This window comes from Hibiscus syriacus, unplaced genomic scaffold (genome assembly GCF_006381635.1).
Source record: "Hibiscus syriacus cultivar Baekdansim isolate YM2019G1 unplaced genomic scaffold, ASM638163v2 tig00117012_pilon, whole genome shotgun sequence".
Lineage (NCBI taxonomy): Eukaryota > Viridiplantae > Streptophyta > Magnoliopsida > Malvales > Malvaceae > Hibiscus > Hibiscus syriacus.
This window is the reverse complement of record NW_024063524.1, coordinates 168,530-193,445: the sequence shown is the minus strand read 5'-3', so window position 1 is coordinate 193,445 and position 24,916 is coordinate 168,530. Positions and strand designations below refer to the sequence as shown.

General features: G+C 34.7%; 1 pseudogene; it reads left to right on the top strand.

Annotated features, from left to right (window-relative positions):
- Positions 1-20,584: 20,584 nt before the first annotated feature.
- LOC120195411 lies at positions 20,585-24,665 on the top strand (annotated as a pseudogene).
- The last annotated feature ends 251 nt before the right edge of the window (positions 24,666-24,916 follow it).

The window sequence follows — 24,916 nt, the reverse complement described above, 5'->3', positions numbered from 1 at the left end:
CGAATTGGTTAAGGAAAAAGGAAAAACTCTAAATTTGGTCCTCAATTACTTCATGTGGTCTCATGCTAGAGTAGGCCATGTGAAATTTCGTGAGATGTTTATGTGGATTCTCGTTTGGTAATCTGCGAAAGGTAGGAATGAGGTGAATAAGGCTAGTTTTTAACTAGATGGAGTTTTGCCTTGGGGAAAATCAATGCACAAAGGCTCCTATTTAGTAGGAGTTGTGGCTAACTCTCTGATAGTATGATTGACCATCGAATTTGGTTATGTATTAATGGATTCGCTTGAAATTGATTATAAATTCGATTAAGGATCTAATTACTGTATCATTCTTTCCCGAAGAATATGTGCATGAAGTCTCCGAGATCTGGCTTTGATTTTTGGGTTGTACTCCACTAATTGGCTGGGTTTGTCCTGGTTATAAACCAAAATCAAACAAAAATTAGTAACTTTGGCGAAGTCCTTGACAACAGCGCTAATTTGACAATTGACATTTTGATGTCAAAATAAATTCCTTCTTCTCAGTAATATATAAGAAAGAAATATATAGTAAATAAAGTAAGGGTCGATCCACAGAGACATAGAAAATTCCCAAATTTTGGTTTGAATTGCTTTGACCAGGTGATATGCAATAAATAAAATGAGGAGAGTTTTGATAAAAAATGATTAAATAAGAAAGTAATTTAAAGTGTAAATAAATAAAATAGAAAACATAGAGTTGAAAATAAATATGGTAAAAAACAACCTCAAGCCTCGTTTTGACTCAATTTCCTTCGAATCATGAATTAGATTTTCTCTTCGGGATTCACGTCAGTTACTTTGTTTACAAGGGCAATCCTTGTGACTCTTCTTTGTATACCGAATACCCAAGCAAATCTTTGATTCTGGATTCGGTAATTGATCTGATCAATATCAATTAGTCGTATATCAATAATCGTTTAAGTTCGTGAAGACCGACTCAGATTGTTATTTCAATAACTACTAATTCTGATCTTAATTCCCCCTTAGAAGGGCAATATTGCCAAGTGTGTTCCCAGGAAGTCGGATGTGCTTTCAATAAGCTGATCCATCATCCATACATTTAATCGCAATAATATCTTGACCAAAGTCAATCTTTGATTTTGAAAACTGTATTGATTTTGAAAATAAGCACAAAGATTAAGAGAGATATTCCAAAGTTACTCAAGTGCTTTTCAATTCTCATGTTGGAATTGAGTCATTACTTTAGCTCTCGGCTTATGAGAAAATTAGCTAAGCATGAAAAAAGTCATTCTTAGCATGTTTAAAAAAAACTTAAAATAAAATAAAAATGAAAACTTGAAAAGAAAATAAAATAAAAAAAGAACTTTATAAAATTAGAAATAAGAAGAATAGTGAAATCTGAGTTGTGTTTAGGCTTACCCCAAGAGGGTATTTATAGCCTCTAAAATCCTAGAGATAAACATATAAATAAAAAAATCCTAAAGATAATTCCTAATATTTTCTAAATTCAAACTTTAAAATTAAAAATAAATCTCCTAAGATATCTATGTCCGTCCACCTTCCAAAGGTGTTGACTAGATCTTCTATAAAATTGCTACTGACTGGACCTTTAGAAACTGCCACGTCATACCGTTTCATACTCAAAGTCGTACCCATGTCTCCAGCCGTGACCAAATAATAATAAAAATGCATAATACACCCTTTTTACTACTAATTCTGGAAAGTAAATCCTGCACAAAAATAAGCATAACACAACCAAATCAACAACAATAAATCTATAAGATCGAAGATTTAACAAGCATACATTATCGATTTATAACACTCATTAGAAAACGACTAGGGTTAGGATTTACCAGATTTAGCAAAAAACTAGATTTTATATTATGAACTTTGGATTAATTAATATCTAGCACTGAAACTTTAGTGTAATTTCTTTTAGGGCCTCCCACTTTAACCTTTTTTTTTACATTTTGGTCACATGTAGTGCCTATTTTGATTTTATTTATTTTCTTTAGCCTGAAATTTGTAATTTTAAAAATTTACATATAGAGTACTTTAGGGTTATAAATTGGAATAATCACATTTTAGTCCTCTTAATTTAGGCACATTTTTACATTTAGATCACTGTTCAAATTACAAATTTCACAATCAATTTTTACTTTATTTTAATTTAGTCCATAATATAAATTGTTCAATTAATTTGGATTTAGCCCCCTAAATAATTCTTCAAATTCTCAATTCATCCCTTCAATGTTTTATTTGTTACATAATATTTAGAATTAATTTGTAATTTTATGTATATGATAAATAATTAATTACATTTTTATTAACTTGTAGAGATGATTTTAATGTGTTTATTTATTATGCATGTTTGTTTATTGCCTTAATTTATCTTCAGTGTTCCTTAGATTTATTATGTTATAGGATTTGCCCTTAGGTTAGGTACTTTTTTTAAATACAATAATCTATTTAAATTTTAATTTGTTTTTTTAAATTAGACTTAATTAGAGAACAATCCGACTTGGATTTTCGTATAAAATGCCTGATTATTCAAGTTGTTTGTTCAAATCAAGGATTGGTTAAGTTATCACTTTTTTAAGCCATAAATTAATTTTAATCTTTTAACACTTTAGTTAAGTTTTCTTTAGCTCGATTAATTAGATTAATAACTAGAGCCTAAATTGTAAGTTTAGTCCCATAACTTTAGATTATAACATTTTAGATCTTAAACTTTAATTATAACTTCCAACTTGACATAATTGAATAGGTTAATATATAGAAAATTCACTTTAGGTTTAATTTCTCCTTAGTCCTTAAATTTAGTAGATAATTTGATTTGAGCTTTCACATTAAATGTTCGATTGCTCAAATCGATTATTCGATTCAATAATTGGCTAAAATAAACTAGGATTAATATTAGAGCTTTCATTTTAGGTTTAGTCCTTAGGCTCTTTAATATTCATAATTTGACACTTTAGTTTAGGAGAGCCTTTAATGTACCACCTAGAATAATTAGACCTTAATATGTTCACTTTTAAAATACAAGGCAATGTTCACTTATTAAGGAGTTAATAATATATCTCCCGCAATCATGCTCAGCGGTGACTACTGTGATTCCCGAAGTAGGTCAACATCCTTTTCATAATCGTATCATGATTTTTTTAAATCTCAAGGCAAGGTCCAGTTATTGGCCACAATAATTGATCTTCCGCATTCATGCTAGGGGTGAATATTATTGGCTTTAATAAACAAATATTCTCTTCAACTTTCCTTCCATAATGATTTCTGAATTAAATGAATTTCGAACTCAAAATTTGTAACTTTTAAACATAGGGTAATCGACTAGGTACCAATTTTTGGGCGTTGTGGGGGTTCTAATCCTACCCCACGCGTAACCGACTCCTGAACGTATTTTCTAGATTTTTGTAGACCCTAAACTTGGAATTTTGATGAAAGCAATTTTTTTATTAAATTACCCGATTTTCATGGTGTCCCAATTGCACCTTAAAATTATTGGTGGCGCATCCAACATTTCAATAAATCCTTTCAAAATCATTTCAAAAACTCCATTTGATGTAATCCTGATCAACATCCATTTTCTCCATTGTTTGATCACACCATGAAAGATCATTAAGGCTAACTCTAAGGGAGTTATACCTAACTTCATATTCTTTTAACTTATTTATGAGTTTCTTTGTGATAAGGAGTTCCAAGAAGACATGGAAAGTATGTTTACATCAAGCTTGGGACGTGAGGAAAGATGAACACTTTACTTTGCTTGTGCATGAATTTGTATGAGAATTTAGAAGTTTGCATAACATCCATTTCTTTTAATAAGTGTTCTGTTCATTAAAGCATTCATTGCATTTACATATGTAGTTCATTTAGATATTCACTTCATTTAAGTAAGTAGTTCATTGATTAAACTAGTTCATTCAAGATTGCAAGTTCATTGAATAAAGTTAGTTCATTAATTAAACTAGTGCATTCATCAAACTAGTTCATTCATCAAACTAGTTCATTTATTAAACTAACTCTTAATTTTTTCATACATGTTTTCAATTAAAGATTGAATAAAGCTCACCTTTGTGTCTAGGTGCATGAGAGAAGTTGAATGGTTTCATCAGATGCAAGAATGTCAGTTAGAATGTCTTCCAATTATGGATGTGATACAGACATGTTTGGTTCCAGAAATCAATTGAGTGTTATTCCTATATTTCTTATCTTTCCAACTCCTTTTGAATCACCTTAATCTGATATCGACAACTTGAGATATGATCAATTGATTGAAGACAATGCATGCTGAAATTTGTTACGGGAATTTTATGCATGGATGATTTGGATGAGTCTGAGCCAAGGGAGAGTCTTTTCAACTTTATCCAAGTGACAAGCCATTGAAGGACTCTTAGTTCACCCATTCAAGACATTAAAAGCTGATTGTTATCATCTAAATTCATGGGTTGTTCATATTCTTCAAGGGAGCATGCAATAAAGGGTGATTTAATTAACTTATTAAGACAATTTTCAGCATAGAATAACAAGATTCTTCCATCTCTTGGATGATATTAAGGCCAAATTCAACTTCAAATTTTCCAGATTCATCCCCAAAATGATCTAGAATATTCAGCCAACCTTGAAGATAAGAAGACAAAACATTCAAGTGCATTTTTTTGCTAAATTGATGAGAATGTTTTCATCTTTTGAATCTTTTCATATGCTGCTTAGAAATACTATAAATATGCACCTTTGGGATCATTTGTAAACACACATTTTGAATGTATAAAACATCTTTGAGAGGTTGTTTTTATTCTTGTTCTCTTGTTGAACTTTATCGGCTTTAAGATAGTCTTGTAGTCTTCATCCATTTCCTTTTGTTATAGCGTTGGTTCTTAGCTCATCTATAGCTAGTGGGTCACGTTCAATATCCTATACTTTTACCTTTACACCTTATTATATTGTTGGTACCGAACTCATATATAGTTAGATGGTCACAATCCATCCTTTGAATTACTGTTATTATCCACACCAACCACAAACATCATTCACCATTTTCATTAAATTCATTCAACCATTTATCACCACCATACTTCTTTCATTTACAATTCACTCAACTTCATTATGTCATTTCTATTATTTTCATATACATATTTATATATACATATTTCCCTTCTTGTAAAATTGTTTGTGCATTTTCAGTCTTCAGTCAAAGCACTACGAAGTTCTTACTAGAATCACGATCGGGCACACTCATATATGACTCAACACACATAATCGAGATCATATCACCATTGCTGTAACTAGTCGACTTTTCCCATTGATAACTTCCTAAAAAGGCTAATTTTAACGCCTTTTTTCACTTAAGTTATTGTTTTTTAAAAGCTCATTTTAGTCATTTTAGGATCATGTAGTTGCATATAGTTGCATTTTTGGTGGTATTGTTTTTTTATCTTTTAAAGTTGTTGTATGGGAGAAAACTGCAGTTGTTTTTGGTGTGCAGGAAATAACAAGCAGAAGGTTGCACTTGGAAGGAATACTGTGACATCACACGCTGCTGAAGCAGATTGAAATGCCTTTGCATTTATGACGTAAAAAAAGGACAAATATATTTCTGTAAAAAGATAGTTGGCACAACACGTGAATGATGGCTTTAACCGCCTGCTAGGGATCACTGCCACCTAGAGGATAAGGTTAACGCACAAGGAGTGACCCTAGGGGTATGAGGGGTATTTTGAGTGCATTAACCTCATCATTACCCTTAGATATTTTTATTATGTATTACACCTCACAAAAGAGGGGGAGGAAGATTTAGTAATATTTTCTTATGTTTTTCACTGTATCCCTTTCTTCTTCCTTGAGTGGTGTTCCTCCATTGATCAACTCCAAGGAATGGCGAGCTAGGCGTTCGAGAGGAGCTAGTGAGCTAAAGTGAGTCTTGGTGGTTGAGGAGAGCTCCGATGGCGCGCGTCGAAGGCTTCTTCTCTCTTCTCTTTGCGATTAATTTTCCATTTATTATTGGGTTGTTTGGAATGGATATTTCATGGCTTGTTCTATGGATGATTCGAACCCCACCATGAACTAACTTTATTTGGTGGGGTTGTTTTATGGATGTTTAACTTTATTTTAATGGTAGATTTATATTTATCTTTTGTATTTGCTTGCTTTGCTTATGAATTCTTCATCTTCTAAGTTTGTAAGAGGCATGTGAGTGTCCATTTCTTAGATGAAGGCTAGGTGTTCAAGAGAAACTTAGCTAAAATACTTGTAGTATTCGAGAGAAACAAAAGAAAAGATCCACATAAGCAATGGGCTATAGTATTTTCTTAAGCTTTGAACTGACCAAGTAATACTATATCCTAATCCTTTAGTACTTGAGAGAGACTAAGTTAGGATTTCAACGACTAAAAAGGGTATTTTTATCAATAGTATAAACTGTCATAGCTGAGACTGAGAGGAGATACTATGGCATTTTATTCTATTAGGTTCCTTTGACTAGATATAGCAGGAGCATTTTCAGTAAACCCTATTGAGAAAGTGGAGTTTAGATAGATTAAATCTGCCTGAAGATAAGTTTTAGTATCCTTAAACCAATCCCTACCATTCATTCCAATGGAAGCTTATTGTGTGGGGATTATCAACTTATCATTTATTTGTTGTTTTTACTGTTCTACATTGCCTTGACATTTCACTCATTTTCATGATTAAAATCTGTTCTTGCCACTGCATTTCCATTTGCTACCACATTAGACTTTCAATCCATATTCATCAACATACACTTTTCATTGTCGTGACATTTTTCATTAGTACATATCATACTAACTATACTTAGATAAAGTAGTTCTTTACTTTAGTTAAACTTTTGTAATTTTAACCAATCCCTGTGGAGGCGATACTCACTCATCACTTTATTGCTTGAGCGATTGTGTATACTTACACATTATTTACGTATAATTTTATAGTACTCATAACAGACAACAAGGTTTTGGCGTTGTTGTTGGGGATTGGAAGCCTGAAGTTTAATTAGTTTTGCCAGAGCATTTTATTTTGCATTTTTATTTGTATAGTTTACTTGATATTTTTGTGTTATTATTTTTCATGTTTATTTAGTTTATGCCTAGAAGATATTCTGAAGAGCCATTGGAACCTGAGATTGAAAATCTTTAGACAAAGGAGACGTGTTCAACGCGCTCTAGGATATATGTATCAACTTGAAAATCAGGGTATTGGTCAAGATGACAGAATTACAAATACCGAGACATTACAAAATGTTGATCCTGCTGATAGGCCTCGTGCTATTCATGGTAATTTAAATTCGATGATGGATGATCTGAATCCTGGAATTGTGGCACCCGAAATTCAAGCTGCATTTCGAGCTTAAACCAGTTATGTTCAATATATTGAATTCTATAGGGCAGTTTGGGGGCATGGCATATGAAATTCCAGGTAAGATATTCGAAATTTTCTAGAAGTTTGTGATTCTTTCTGCCAAGAAGGAGTGCGTGAGGATGTTTTGAAATTAAATTTGTTTTCGTATTCATTGCGTGACCGAGAAAGGGCTTGGTTGAGTGGTGTAACCCACCGAACATGAATACTCAGCTAAGGAATTACATAGCATCATTTCATCAGGTTGACAACGAATCTATGTATGAGTGTTGGGGTCATTACAAGAGTTTACTTTGAAAGTGCTCAAATCATGGTTTTCACGATTGGACTCAAGTAGTTATGTTTTATAATAGAGTCAATGCACCCACGAGGATGATATTGGATGCCTCGACAATTGGGACATTGCTAGATAAATCACCTACTAGGTGTTTGCTATTTTGGATAGAATTGCTAAAAATGACTATCAATTTCCTTCTCAAGGCTTGGGAGTGAGGAAAGAACCATGAACATTTGAGTTAGATACCAAGGATTTGGTGTTCGCTCAACTCTCAGTTATCAGTAATATGTTGAAAAATTTACAACGTTCAACTGATGTGAAGGAAGTGAAGGCAACTAGCTTGATATGTCTGTTATGCCAAGGCAATCATCACGAGAGTGGATGCCCGACCAATCATGAGTCCATCAACTTTGTAGGCAATTTCAATCGAGGCAATAATAATCCTTACTTTAACACTTATAATGTTGGATTACATCAGCATACGAATTTCTCATGGAGAAATCAAGGAGCCCAGAAAGCTAGTCAGTCCACTCGGTAACAGAATCACAATAAACCTCAAGGTTACCAAAATGCTATGCCATGACATAATACCAAAAAATGAGCTTCATCTTCATCAAGCATTAGTTCATTGGAAGCTACAATTCAAGAATTCATATCTACTACTAAGACAATGCTGCAAGACCATTCTACTTCAATTAAGAATCAAGGAGCTTTACTTCATAGTCAAGGCGCCTTATTTCAATGCCATACTTCATCTTTGAGAGCTTTGGAAGGTCAAATTGGTCAGATTGATACGACATTACAAGAGTGTTAGCAATGACGCTTTCCAAGTGACACTAAAGTCACTAAAACGCATAGAAAAGAGCATTGTAATGTGTTAACTCTTAGGAGTGGAACACAAATTAATCAATAATTCAAGGTTAGTGGGACATAACACAATGACTCTACTGCCACTACTGACATGGGTGAAGCTGAATTACATGATGATAGCAGTTCTAAGAAGGACAAGAAGGAGGGTCCTACTAATGATCTTGATAAGGCACAATATTCTGATGCCAGGCCAAAACAATTCCTATTCCTGCAGTTAAGGAAGCTAAACCCCGCCACCCTTCTCGTAAAGATTGAAGAAACATAATGATGAAGTTTAGTTCAACATGTTTATGGATATTCTTGATCAGCTCCATATTAATGTACCTCTCTTGAAAGCTATTGAACAAATGTCAAGGTATGCCAAATTTCTTAAGGAAATTTATACCAAGAAGATGAAAGTAGAGACTTATGAGACTGTTGCCACGACAATAAAATTTTGTTCTTTATTGAGTAAGTTGCCACTAAAGCAAAATGATCTGGGCAGCTTCATTATTCCCTATTCTATTAAAGCTAATTTCATTGGAAAGACACTATGTGATCTTGGTTCAAGTGTAAACTTAATGTCGAAATCTATATTCTTGAAACTTGGCATAGGAGATGCAAGACCAACATCGATTATTTTACAACTTGCCAACAATCCCATATTAAACCTGAAGAGAGAGTCGAGGATGTCATTGTAAGGGTGGATAAGTTTGTGTTTCTAGTCTACTTATTAATTATGGATTACGAAGTTGATGCCAAGGCACCCATTATAATGGGAAGACCTTTCCTAGCCACTGATCATATTTTGATAGATTGTGGAAAAGGTGAACTCACCATGAGAGTGGTTGATTAGTGTGTAACTGTCAATGTGTTTTGAACTCTCAAGTATGTTGATGACACTGAAGAATGGCAAGAAATTTCTGAATTGAACTTAGTAATTGAAGAAGAGGCTGAGCATCTTTGCCAGAACAATTTTATTCAGCTAGCAGAAAATGAATATTAGGTGGATGATGAAAGCTTAGTGGAGTATGACAACTTCCCAATTTTGGAGGAGCAATCTAGCTTAATACAAGTTAGATCAAGTATGAATTTTGAACCTCTGAATTTTGATGAATTATTCTCCTAAGCCTTCATTATTGCATACACGTACTTTAGAGCCTAAGACTTTGCCAGGGCATCTTAAATGTGTTTACTTGGGTAGAGATAACACTTTACCAGTGATTATTTCTGCTAACCTTACTGCTAAACAAGAGAAAAGTTTATTAAGTGTTTTGATCCATCATAAGAAATCAATTGGTTGGACTATGGCTGACTTGAAAAGAATTAGTCCCACGATTTGCATGCAAAAGATTCTGCTCGAAGATTGTCATGGTAATTCGATAGAACAACAAAGAAGACTCAACCCTATTATTAAGAAGGGGGTAATAAAAGAAATTATGAAATGGCTTGATGTTGAAGTGATTTACCCTATATCAAATAGCTAATGGGTGAGCCATGTACAATTTGTTCCGAAGAAAGGAGGCACTACGGTGGTTACCAATAAGGATAATGAGCTATTACCCACTCACATTGTTACTGGATGAGAATATGCATGGATTATTATAAACTCAACAAAGCTACAAAGAAAGACCATTTTCCTCTACCTTTCATCGACCAAATGTTGATCAATTGGTAGACAAAGCATTCTATTTCTTTTTGGATGGGTACTCGGGGGACAATCAAATTGCCATCGCACTAAAAGACCAGGAAAATACTACATTTACTTGTCCCTATGGCACTTTTACCTTTAGGAGGATACCTTTTGGACTTTGTAATGCCCGACAACATTTTAGCGCTGTATGCAAGCTATATTTTCAGACATGAGTTGAGGATTTTCTAGAGATATTCATGGAATTTTTTTTTGTTTTTGGAGATGCTTTTGAACGATGCCTAGGGAATTTGGCAAAAGTTCTCAAAAGATGCGAGGAGGCTGATTTGGTCCTGAATTGGGAAAAATGTCACTTCATGGTGACTGAAAGCATTGTATTAGGCCATAAAATATCTCACAAGGGCATTGAGGTGGATAAAGAGAAGATTGAAGTAATTGAAAAATTTCCACCACCAACTTCAGTCAAGGGTATTAGAAGTTTTCTTGGACATGTTGGATTCTATAGAGGGTTTATAAAATACTTCTCCAAGATTTTTAAGCTCTTGTGCACATTGCTTCAACAAAACCAACCCTTTTTGTTTGACAAGTTATGCCTCGGCGCATTCATTGAGCTGAAACAACGATTGATCTCGACACCTATTGTAGTTCCTCCTAATTGGACATCACCATTTGAGCTGATGTGTGATGCAAGCGATTATACCGTTGGAGCTGTTTTGGCAGAATGTCGAGGTAAACTTTTTCATGTTATTTATTACTCTAGCCACATGTTGAATGAAGCACAATTGAACTACACTACCATTGAGAAAGAATTACTTGTAGTGGTATTTTTTTTTGAAAAATTTAGACTATACCTAATAGGCACTAGAGTTATTGTTCACATTGATCATTCAGCTATAAAATACTTAGTGAACAAAAAGGATGCAAAGCCTAGACTTATTATGTGGATCTTACTTTTGCAAGAATTTGATTTAGAGGTGGTAGATTGAAAAAAGAATTGAAAATCATGTATTGTTGATCATTTATCTAGACTAGAGAACAATTCTGAATGCAATGACATTGTAGATATTCAAAAGGAATTTCCTGATGAGAAAATTTTATATACCACGACAATCCCGTGGTACGCTGACCTTGTTAATTTTCTTGTTAGTGGAATATTGCCTTTTGATTTAGACAGGCAGGGTAAAAAGAAGTTCAAGCACGATGTAAGGAAATACTTTTTGGATGAGTCATATTTGTTTAAGCATTGTGCGGATCAGCTCATTAGACGATGTGTACCTGAAAAAGAACAACGCGACATTCTATACCATTGTCATTCAGTCCCAAGTGGAGGCCATCTGGAGGACCAATGACTTAAGGTCCTACAATAAGGCTTTTACTGGGCAACTCTATTTAGAGATGCTCAGGCATTTTACAAATCTTGTGATCGATGCCAACGCATTGGAAACATATCCAGACGACATGAAATGCCACTAAAAATATTTTGAAATAGAGCTTTTGATGTTTGGGTAATCGATTTTATGGGACCATTCCCATATTCTGGAGGAGATTTATATATCTTGCTTGCTGTGGATTATGTATCAAAGTGGGTGGAAGCAATAACAACATCTAGGAATGACTCTAAAACCGTACTCAAGTTTTTACAAAAGCATATCTTCACTCGGTTTGGAGTACCTAGAGCTATCATTAGTGATGAAGGAACCCATTTTGATAACAAGTTAATTTCCAAGACATTAAGGAGATATGGAGTTCGTCATAAGATTGCCACAACATACTATCCGTAGACAAATGGACATAGCAGAGATATACAATCGAGAGATCAAGCAGATTTTAAAAAATGTGGTGAACCCAAGGTGAAAGGATTAGTCACCAAAGTTAGATGAAGCACTTTGGAAGTATAGAACAACGTTTAAAAACTCCTTTGGGAATGTCACCATTTAAGATGGTGTATAGAAGGCTTGTCATCTCTCGGTTGAACTTGAACATAAGGCGTACTGGTCCATTAAGTAATTGAATTTTGATGCTCAACTAGCTGGGCAGCAGAGATTACTGGAACTTAATGAAATGGAAGAGTTTAAACAAAAACATATGAAAATGCATGAATATACAAGGAGAAAACCAAGAAGTGACATGACCAAAAACTGATGCCACACCATTTTTATATTGGCCAAAAATTATTACTTTATAATTCCAGACTTAAACTTTTTTCTGTGAAGCTTAAATCTCGATGGATCAGGGCCATTTAAGGTGCATTATGTTTATCCCTATGGAGCTGTTGACATCAACAATATAGACGATGGGATGATTTTCAAAGTCAATGGCCATCGTCTTAAAGCTTATAATGGAGTTCCACCATTGCCCAACAAGGCAGTGTTGTATCTGCAAGATACTGAAGTGTGCCGAACTGAGAGACAAATTTCGATGCCACGACATTGAATTCCATTGACTGTGCATAAATAATAAATTTAATCTTTCATTTATTTTTATTTTATTTTATTTTGTAGATAATTTTGATTTTTTTGTAGGGGACCATAGTATTGCAGCCGTGCAAAAAGCGATTACCAAGTGAGGAAAGGATAAATTAATCAATTAGGGAAAATATTCTTTTTGATTTATTCCTTTTTCTTTTCTTTTATTTCTTATTTTAACTTTTCTCTCTCCTCTGTTTTGTCCCATCACCATTAATTTTACAGTTTACTTTTTTCTTTTCCCACATACCCATTTACCCCCACCCACTTATTTCTTTCAACCGTCCTATCACTCATTTATTTTTTAACTTTTTTATTTTTATCTTTCCTCATTTCTTTTTCTTCTTCCTTCATTTTTCCCCATAGCCGAAATTCTTCAAGTTTTCAAAGCACTCAAAGCTCATGGCTTTTTCAATTTTCTTTCTTCACAAATATTTGAAAAAATGGTGCGTACAAGACCCACCGAAGCCGAAGCTCCCATTTTTCAACAGTTTCGAAAAATGATAAAGCCAAAACAAGGTTTCAAAACTTAAAAAATGAAGATTTTCTTTGAGTTGGGGTTTCATTTTTACCGATGAAGTGGACAACGCTTTTGGACCATAAGTGATGGATATAGTTGTTCCACACAAATGGCACAAGTTTGCAAGGCACCCTGGTTCAGTGAATGTATCATTGTGAAAGAGTTGTATGCTAACATTTCCAAACCAAAGAAGCATGCTATCTTTGTGAGAGGTAAGTATATTCGGTTTATACCAACTGCGAATAATAAATACTTTCATTTGCAGGGTGTTAAAGACCAACATGCCAAGTTTGAAAATGACGCTGAGAGTGCCACTTATGATGGAGTTTTGGAGGACTTATGTTTTGAAAATACCTCATGGAATGGTCGCCAAACCAGCGATATTCGGTTAACCGTGAACATCTCCAACCGCGTGCCAAACTGTGGAACCATTTCCTAAAGCACAAGCTAATGCCTACATCCCACAACACGACTGTGCCTCTTTCTCGTTTAATGCTTTTACATTTGATCATGGTAACCCATACTATTGATGTGAGTCTGATCATTATTCAACAAGTGCATGAGTGTTTAGGAAAAAAAGCGAGTACTTTAGTTTTTCCAAGTTTGATTACTACTTTATGTCAGAAAAAAAGGTAAGTGAAAATGCTTTTGATGAAATTTTATTTGGAGTTTCGGGTATTACTAGGGCTAGATTACCATTATTTTTGGGACTTGAAAATACCAAATCTAAGGCCCCTGTTCATGAGAATTCTGTAGGTGATGCACAATCTAATGTCGAGGCAATGATGCTTACTATCGAAGATGTTATGCAAAATCATACTCACTTACACGTTTTACACGGTGATATTCACAATTTCTATGGTTATGGTAAGCAGAGATATATTGTGGTGGAAGCAATGTTCCAAGAAATCCTTCCCCACATCCAACAGAATTTTCTAGGATTTTCAGATAAAATTCTGTCGGCATTCAATGCCGAGGCATCTCCTAATCCAGAGCAAGATGACACCGATCCTCTAGTGGAACAACTAACTCCTGACCCTTAACGTTCTGAGACCCCTGACTCACCTGTTGTTCCTGCTGAAAAAACACCCAGTCCAGTCCCGATCCCTCCTGCACCATACAGTGGCTAACGTACCAAAACATCGGTTGGACGCATCAATCTATCGCAGTACTACTCTAGCTCTTCTGAGTCTAGCCCTACAACATTGCGGAAGTACACCAGACGAGGATGTGTCTGCACCTCTAAGGCAATACCACCACACAAACCATGAGGTACCTCTACTTGTATTCATTTTACATTTCATTGCATGGCATATAGTTTTATTTATTTTAGTTTCTTTAAGCATTGAGGATAATGTTTCCCTTAAGTTTGGGGGATGTAGTGTTCTCAGTAGAGCATATGTATGATAGCATTAGCATATCATTATGCTATGGCATAAGTAAGTGGTAGGCCAACTAGATAGAAGGTCTTGATGATACCAGATTATGATGAACTTGTTAGGCTAGAAATTGAATATAAATGACTATTGAGAATGATAAAACTGACTCTAGGGCTTGATGCTTTGTGAATTATTTTTACACGATTTGTATGTTCTCTATACTTGGGAAATTTAGAAAAATTTTATGAATGAACTCTAGTTAGTTTTGGCATTGAAATTTAGTATTGTTCTTAAAAGATAAATAAAAAATAACTCCCTTATATATGAGACTGTGAATAAATGCTTAGGCATAGCTGTAAAGGGACACTCTGCTTTGTTGTGGCATTGCCTGGAACTCTCTTTAATAAATGGAAGCCACTCGCATATGAGTGATTGAAAGTAGTCACGGGATGACTCTACTTAACTAGCTTGGGGTGGAAGGTATGCTCCCTTTCACCTAGAGTGTGGGAAGTAGGTGTGATGAGATGACTCCATTCGTACCAGCATTAAAAAAAGTTCAGTAAAAATGGAGTAAAAATGTGCTTAATGAATAAGTAAATGCCTAGGAAAAAACTAGGGGAATTGATTCAGAAATTGTCTAAATTTGTTAAGTATAGATTGGATACAATCACTCACACACACTACCACAAAAAATCTTGACCTAGGGAAAAGTACTTGAACTCATGATATGTCTAGTATGTTGAAGCCAATTTTTCTGAGGGTTGAAATTCAATTTTTGTCCTGTTGTCCTATTGTTGAAAATTACCATGTCATTCTGCTTTTGTTAACTTGAGGACAAGAAATAGCTTAAGTTTGGGTTGTGATAACTTCCTAAAAAGGCTACTTTTAAGGCCTTTTTCACTTATGTTATTGTTTGTTTAAAAGCTCATTTTAGTCATTTTAGGATCATGCAGTTGTATAGTTGCATTTCTGGTGGTATTACTATTTTATCTTTTAAGGATGTTGTATGAGAGAAAGGTGTAGTTGTTTTTGGTGTGTAGGAAATAGCAAGCAGAAGGTTGCAATGGGAAGGAATGTTGTGACATCACAAACTACTGAAGCACATTGAAATGCCTTGGTATTTCTATTATAGAAAATGAAAAAAAAGATATTTTTGTAAAAGGCAGTTGACACAGCACTTGAATGATGGTTATAACCATCTGTTGGGGACCACTACCACCTGGAGGATAAGGTTCACGCACAAAGAGTGACCCAAGGGTATGAGGGGTATTTTGAGTGCAATAACCTCATCATTACCCTTAGATATTTTTATTATATATTACACCTCACAATAGAGAGAGATGGGAGGAAGATTTAACAATATTTTCTTATCTTTTTGACTGTATCCCTTCTTCTTACGAAAGTGGTGTTCATTCATTGATCAGCTCCAAGGAATGGCGAGCTAGGCGTCCGAGAGGAGCTAGTGAGCTAAAGCAAGTCTTGGTGGTTAAGGAGAGCTTCGGTTGCGCGCGTCAAAGGCTTATTCTCTCTTCCTTTTACTACTATTTTTCCATTTATTATTGGGTTGTTTAGAACGAATATTTCATGGCTTGTTCTATGGATTATCGAACCCCCCATGAATTAACTTTATTTGGTGGGGTTGTTTTATAGATGTTTAACTTTATTTTAATGGTAGATTTATATTTATCTTTTGTATTTGGTTGCTTTGCTTATGAATGTTTCATCGTCTAAGTTTGTAAGAGGCATGAGAGTGTCCATTTTTTAGATGAAGGCTAGTTGTTCGAGAGAAACTTAGCTAAAAATACTTGTAGTATTCGAGAGAAACACAAGAAAAGATCCACATAAGCAATGGGATATAATATTTTCTTAAGCTTTGAACCAACCTAGTAATACTATATCCTAATTCCTTAGTACTTGAGAGAGACTAAGATATGATTTCAATGACTAAAAAAAGTAGTTTTTATAAATAGTATAGACTGTCATAGCTGAGACTAAAAAGAGATGCCGTAGCATTCTATTCTTTTATGTTCCTTTGACTAGAGATAGCGGGAGAATTTTCAGCAAACCCTGTCGAGCTAGTGGAGTTTAGATATATTAAATCTACCTGAGAGATAAGTTTAGCACCCTTAAATCAATCCCTATCATTGATTTCAGTGGAAGCTTATTGTCTAAGGATTATCAACTTATCATTTATTTGTTGTTTTTACTGTTCTACATTGCCTTGACATTTCACTCATTTTCACCATTAAAATTTGTTCTTGCCACTGCATTTCCATTTTCTACCACATCAGACTTTCAATCCATATTCATCAACATAACTTTCCATTGTTGTGACATTTTTCATTAGTACATATCACACTAACTATACTTATATAAAGTAGTGCTTTGCTTTGCTTAAACTTTTGTAATTTTAACCAATCCCTGTGGAGACGATACTACTCATCACTTTATTACTTGAGCGATTGTGTATACTTGCACATTATTTACGTATAATTTTATAGTACTCACAACACGCAACACCCATGAAGGGCCGATTGCGACGGCTTGGCGACTCTGCTGGGGATATTTTGTTTTCTAAAAAAAATTGAGAGTCGAGCCACGAGCCGATTACCTTATATTTATAATTTGGAGAGTTTGAGTTTGAATTTATTTGATTTACATTCCATTATGTTCTTTTTAAAATTTGAAAAAGATTTTATCTCTGGTTAATGTTTACATTTGTGTGAATATATTTAGAGCTGTTTCATATCCTAGCTCTAAACTTGAGCTTCATCTCATTTCGATTGTGTAGGGGGAAGCGCTAAACCACAGGGGAACATTGGTCATCCTTATGTAGGTCTGGTAAATTACCTCTAGAAAGCATCCTAGGTGTCTTTCTGGATATTGCCTTCTGTGATATACATTTAGTGGTATGATCCCGTTGTAAGGAAAGTTTGAGAACCTTTTCTAGAATCAAACCTCATATAGAGAATTTAATAAGCCTACACCGCTAGCACCATGTGGTTAACCTAAGAGAATTAGAACGCCTGCAGTTAGGACGTCAAATCTTCTTGTGATTTACTTATCATACTTATAGTATACAAGTTGATTGTATAATTTGATTTCTTTTATTCTTCCATATTATACAAACGTAATTTATTATATGCCTTTTACCTTGTATGTTTCATTTTCATTACATAAACATGACATGGCACTAAATTATTCGATTTCTCAGTAGAGGATGCTTAAGGTTGAAATGTATTCTGAGGGGTCCAAGAGAGTTATAGAGATTCAATCATGGTCTGAATTCAAACAAGCTAGGTATGAGGACAGTCTTATGGCCGGTGAAGGTTCTAGGCTACCTACAAAAGTAGATTTGTCCATTAAGCAAAATCACTGGGCAGAGCTCTTGCAAATTTTGGAGACTTGGGACGAGAATGAGAAAAGATTGTTCAAATTCACATATGGGGATATAGTCGAACTCTTGAAGATTCCGATTGATGTTGCATTTATTCTAGCCTTGTTCAAATATTGAAACCCAACCTATCATTGTTTCACGTTTGGTGAAATACATTAACTCCAACCGTCGAAGAGTACATTTGACGCCAGGCAGAATAACGATTATCCTGCATGCTAGTTCCAGCAAATGATTCACAAGAGAAAATTCGCCCAAAACCAGAGAAAAAAAGTCTCTAGGGTTTAATAAAATATTATCAAATAATGATGAACATATCACAATCAATTCCCGCCTTTGCGCTGATCTGCCAACTCATGGTATCTCATTGCCATCAAAGTGCAATCTGACAGCTCATCATCATCTGTCTTGGATCCCCCTGCATCAACATTGCTCTATTGAATATACTGAACATCAGAAAATATTCCATTTACACCAAGATAACAAGATCACAATGCGTCATAAAAAGGATGATGTCACTCATTGGAAAGTGAACCGAATGGATAGCTGAATACATCCAGAGTAATGACATTTCTTGGGCTAGTTTAAAGAGATTTATTTATGAGCAAGCGTCGTCAAAAAGAAAAAGAGAAATGTTTGCTTTAGTAATTTATGGGTTGACAGTATTCCCTAAAAAATTGAGTCATATCGATACTGTGGTGATCAAATTCTTTGAAGTTCTAACAAGAATGATAAATCCTGTAGCAGCTATGTTGGTCGATTTAGTGGATGCGTGTCTTTATTGATGATTTAGTGGTGGAGCCATACTTAGGTGGTTAGAATATGTTGGACTCGAAGTTGTATGACATGTTTCTATTATTTAGGGATTTTTTCGAACATTTTAAAATTTTTTAGCATCGTAAAAGGAAGGTATGAATTGAAGCTTTGAGAAACATGAAGGACACCGAAATGGTTTGGAGAGCTTATTAATTGCCCAATGGGGACATACTATATTGATGGGGGGTTAATGATTTTGTTATGTTGCATGGGTTGTGGGGTGCAATTAGCTACACTCCTCTCTTGGTCCTTATCAGTTTAGTACTCGACAATTTGTTCTGACAACCCGCGGGCTGAAAAAAATCTGAATTTGTGTTCTCGGGGGAAAATTATATGGAAGAGAACTCAAATATATATCGTGATTGGAGAGCTTCACACTGTTTTAATTATAGATGATCGGACATCATTCAATCTAAATTATGATGAGTGAAGAAAGAAACGAGTAAATAAGAATATTCCGAGCGAAATTTGGACGATGGACGTACTATGACTAAACGACTAAGAAGGGTCCCAATTGAAGTCGAGCTACTAAGAGAAGAAATAAGACAAATGGATCTTGAAAAAAAACTAAATAATGTAAATTCTTAGACGAAAAGATGATGTAGGAGCTGGAGGTAGTAAAACGAGAAGGGGATATAAAAAAGCTAACCAAAGAGAAGCAAAAGATTCCATAAACCTTTAATGCTTTGGATAAGGACTTCAATAATATGGAAAAAATTTGAAGGCTTAAGGTCTCCATCATACAACCAATGATTTAAAGATAACTAGAAAAAGCTGAGAGGTTTGTCAGAAAGAGTAAAGAAGATAAGAAACGAGCAGTTCAATATGTTCATGAGTTGAGGGAACAACGAGATGAGACCAATCATGAACTAGAGCAAAGGCAAAAATAGATTGAGTTACTTGAGACACAAATTCTCAGCTTAGAGGAAGCTTTCCAAAACCATGGAAACAATTTGATCTTCCAGCAAGAAAACAAGGCTTTAAAGAAAAGGACAGCAGAGCTAGAAGGAAGTGAATTAATTTATGCCTCAGCTAGGAAGATGGCACAAAAAAATAATGATTCGTTGAAGACCAAGATCACAGAGTTAGAGAGCTTGCTGCAAAGGTGTAATGAACGCATTCAACAGCTTGAAGGGAGTAGACCTCTAACCAACCAAGAGCTAGCAGCCACGCTTTATCAAACTAAAGAGATAGTTTAGATTCATCATGAAGCCATGAAGAAGGAAATGGATCAAGCTCGTGAGGTTGCACAACAAGTCTTTGAGATGTATCAAGAACCTACAAATCTAAAGGTTTACCTAGTGACATAATTTAATGAAGAGCGACGTATCATTCAGTTGATGAAAGGAATGCAAACCTAGGAGATGTAGCTAGATTTTATCTATAATGATTGATTTTTGTTTACCCTGTATGCTGAGACATTACGTTTTAAGACTGAATTATTTATTTGGATAAATATCTTTTGCATACATTATTTACAATCGCAGTGATCCTGGCCCCCAAATAAACGATTCAGTCTTAAAATCGAGTGATTTTCATGATGACAATGAAGTCCCAAACTTGAACGATATCACTAAGGATGAAAAAGAAAATGAAGAGTTGTCTCAACAAGTGAAAAATTTAGAGCACTACAAGAAAATATACTTTTAATGACACACGAACGATGACACACGCTAATTTATAACTTGTAAAAAATATGTCATAACAAAATGCCATGTTTCTTAAAATATGAACGATTTATGACTTACAATAACGTGTATCATATTTAATAGTCATAATCCAAAAAACTATAAAAACACGGACACATCTGTAAAAGTCATCTTTTAATTTCCTATAATTTTGATCATTTCCCGCTTCTTCCCCTATATACATGCGTGTCCAAATCTCTCATCTCAAAAAATAAAAAATCTCCCAAGAAAAAAACTATGTCTACTGATGATGACAGTAATAATATCAGTCCAATTGCAGGAGATGCAGATGTCTCCTCCTCCGACAACCCTTCGCCGACATCACTCCCACCGGTGTCTGTTTCGGTCCCTCTGACTTGGCCCCCCGATGGCCAGCTCAGCCTTGACTGGATCCAGCACATGAAATCGACGTTCGACTGGAGTTCAAAAAATCTATCCCCCTCCTCCTTCCCCTCAGTGTTTCCAGTTCCCGTTTCGATGCCTTCGTTCTTACAACTTCTAAGATCCTCCGCAAAGAACCCAATTACCTCCGAATCGAGACCTCCGTCACCGATTCAACGGTTGTGGTGGTCGGCAATCTTCATGGGCAATTGCATGCTATTCTCTTTCGCTTACGAGATGCTGGATTTCCTTCCGAAAATGGGATATTTGTCTTCAATGGAGACTATATTGACAGAGGAGCTTGGGTCTTGAGACTTTCGTGCTCCTGCTAGTCTGGAAGGTAATTCCAATTTTCAAACATTCTTATAAAGAATTCACTTTTACAACACTTGTTTTACTAGTATTTATATGTATCATCTTTCATACGCTCCTTGTAAAATGATTTTGACACTTCAACTAGAACATTAACATAGCTTCTTAACACTCTTGATTATAGATCTCACCATAGTTTATACATTAGCAACTGGGATAAGCATGCTGATTTTGATGATTGCAGTGATTTGTTTATTAGTGAAACTGAATTCTATGTACTGTTTGGATAAGTAACTTTTGACAAGTAATCACATTCTTCTAGGTTTTCATGCCACATAGAGTGTATCTCCTTCGTGGAAATCATGAATCCAAGTATTGTACCTCTACTTATGGATTTGAGAAGGAAGTTTTGGCACGGTATGGGGATAAAGGTAAGCATGTGTTTCATTTATGTTTGGGATGCTTTGAAGGACTTCCTTTGGCCTCTATAATTGCTAAGCGTGTATATACTGCTCATGGGGGGCTTTTTCACAGCATTACCGTCACCCTTCCAAAAGGATTAAAGGGAAGAAGAACCGTAGGATAAATCTTGTTCTTGAAGCCAACACCTTATGTCTTGGTTCTTTGGAGGAGTTATCTAAAGCACGAAGATCAGTCCTTGATCCTCCTTGGGAATGACAGAATTGGATTCCTGGTGATGTGCTATGGTCAGATCCATCAATGAAACCTGGTCTTTCCCCTAATAAGGAGAGAGCTATTGGCTTATTATGGGACCCTGACTGCACAGAGGAGTTTTTGAAGAAGTTCAAACTAAAGGTATTATCATAATTACACTTTCATGTACTTTTTTTATTATTAAAATCATTTCTGTCGTGGTTAAATTTAATCGTTGATTTGATAATTGTGTAATTAAATTATTTTGTCTCCACTCTTCACCATTAGAAAGGACACTAAGCTGTTTGATATTTGGTTAGTATTTTTTAAAAGGTAGCTCTGTTATTTCTCTGTAAACATTCTATGTCCCTAGACATTTATTAAGAGAAGGGTATGCTATCATTCCAGTAGAAGATGTTCTTAGGTGCTTCTCATCCTTTAACATCATACATTCAATTTTTAACTTAGTGTTCGGGAAACTGCTTGAATTGATAAACTGTGGTCTGTGGTTTTCTAATTGAAGGCTGTGAAATGGAGCAAAATGCAGTTCAGGTTGGACAAACGACTTTTTATGTTCAAACTTGGGTAGTTCATGGAAGTTTACCTATAAATTAGGTCTGGACCCCAATATACTAGTATGTAGAAGAGGAGTTGGGTGGTTATGGTATGAGCTGGAAAATTTTGAAAGACCATCTTATACAAAAATTTGGCCTAGATTTGAATCTATATCTGGAACGCAATGTATTGGCTAAATGGTAAATTAGATTTTCTGGTTGAGCATTTCATGTCTATGCTATATGCAGGAAGATAATGCTTATTATTAGTCTGCATCTCGATGCGATTAAAACATGCGTATTCTATTATACTGTTAGGGGAATAAGTTGTTAGGGCTTAGCTGTCAAAACTTACACTTCAGTTGCAAGTGTGGAGAGAGCTAGTAAAAGAATATCTTGATGTTGTAATCTAATTTTTACACTAATTTCCGGTTAAACTTTGTCATTCTTTTTGTGCAATAAACTTGCTGTAATTAATATTTGTTTTAATTGTTTGAGTTAAATTAATTCATGTTATAGCGTTTCATTTATTTTATAATTGCATATTATTCATTATAGCTATTAATTTTATGAGCTAGCTCTTCTTTAGAGATGCAAAATATTTAGAGTGTGGTTGTTTTTTGGTGCAATTGCCTCAGCTAATTATAAGATCATATGAAGGACCTGATGCAAGAGAAAAGAGGCATGGTCTTACAGGAATGGATGAAGGATACACCATAGACCATGATGTGGAATCAAGAAAACTGATAACCGTGTTTATTGCTCCGGACTACCCATAATTTCATGTATCTTTGTGATCTCCAGTGGTTTACTTATCATCCCTTAAGATTTAAATGCATTTCAACAGATTAATCAACATTAAAAAGAACATATTTCTACCATTGTGTGCTATTTAGGAGATTTGTAGATCATTAAAAGCAAGGTTCTTTAACACTATATCACGTTTAGCATATGCTTATGTTTTGTTGCTTCCCCCATTCTTCAAAATTACTCGGTTATTTGTTCTTGGCTTGTCATATCTCAACTAAGCTCATCTTTTTGTTGATGGTGGTCCTAGTTGTCTAACATCGTGTTCCAGCATTTATCAAAGGGTCATTGTTGTCATTCTAGTATTTTACTTAAATGTGTTACAATGAATGAGTGGATTTACAATATATTAATCATGTCTTATCCATTATATATATCTTGTCTTCCAATGAGTGAAGGATGTCCATATCATAAGCTGGGCACTACCTTGTCTTTTGCAAGAGTATCTGAAGAAACCGGAAGATTATTTGGCTCATCTTCTTGGTCATGGTATATAATTCTGCATTATCTTAATGATTAAGTAGGAGGTTGCTCACGGAAGTAATAATAACAAAGAAAAGGATGCAGATTTATGAGTCTCTAATCCTTTTGTAGTACACTCCTGCAATTAATATGTGGAGTATAAGATGCATATTTGCTGAGATACTTACAGGAAAACCACTTTTTGCTGGAAAAAATGGGGTGCATCAATTGGATCTCATAACCGATATGCTTGGCACTCCTCCTCCTGAATCTATATCAAGGGTTAGTTATCTTGTTTCTTATATTTCACTTGATTTATTTTCACTTCAACTTGACGGTGATTTCAAGCTTTGTTACTGAGATTCTAATTGAGAGATTAGATACTGATCACTCACTGCCAAGGTATGATTCTAGTCACACATGTGCATGGATGATAAGTAATAATGTTGACTGATTGTTGATTCTTTTGAAACCAAATCTCTGGCTAAGATCGGTGCAAGCGCCACTTGTTATTTACTCTAGCAGTCTAATACTGGGATTACTGGATTGCATTGTTATCTAAAAAAAGACTCGGTATTATGAACTTCACTGCATTAACCCTGAGACTTTACATACTCTTTTCATTGGTGTAGTGCAATAGCCTTTAGGATTCTCAACTTCTTTGGATCTGTTTTTGGTGATCTTACTGAATCAATGATCAAGCGTGATGCTGGTGTCAAGGACTCTGACTCCCTAATCCCCGGTCATGGTAATTGTAGTTGCTCATGACTATTTATTCAATTAATTTTCGATACTTTGAGGGTGAACACAATCTTGCTTACTTTAAACAATTGAAATGAAGCTGCTCATTACTTGACTGAATAATTATTCGTGGATCATATCTCCTTTCGTTTCGTCATCTCTATATTAACATTATGTTTGCACTGTCGAGCAGGTGCAATACTCGACAGAGTGGATAGTTACATGTTCACAGGTGCACTCGCATACTCGTTTGTCAAAATCATATTGCTGCACAAATTTTGATCAACAACACAAGAGGGGATACAAGATAGAATTTATTCCAAGTTTATATATATATATATTGAAAATGAGTGCAAAAGCACATTTGATGGATTCATACAGAGTGTTGCTGAAAATTTGTATCGACATATTTTGTATCGACATATGAGTACAATATTTTTGATAACTTAATGTTAATATATTGTATGTAAATGGATTGTTTATATATAATATGATATATATATTTAGTATTATGAGGCATTAAATGTGATTTAGTTTGATTATTTGTCAATCTACAAAATATTTATATATATATATAATTTACGACATATAATCACGACTCTTT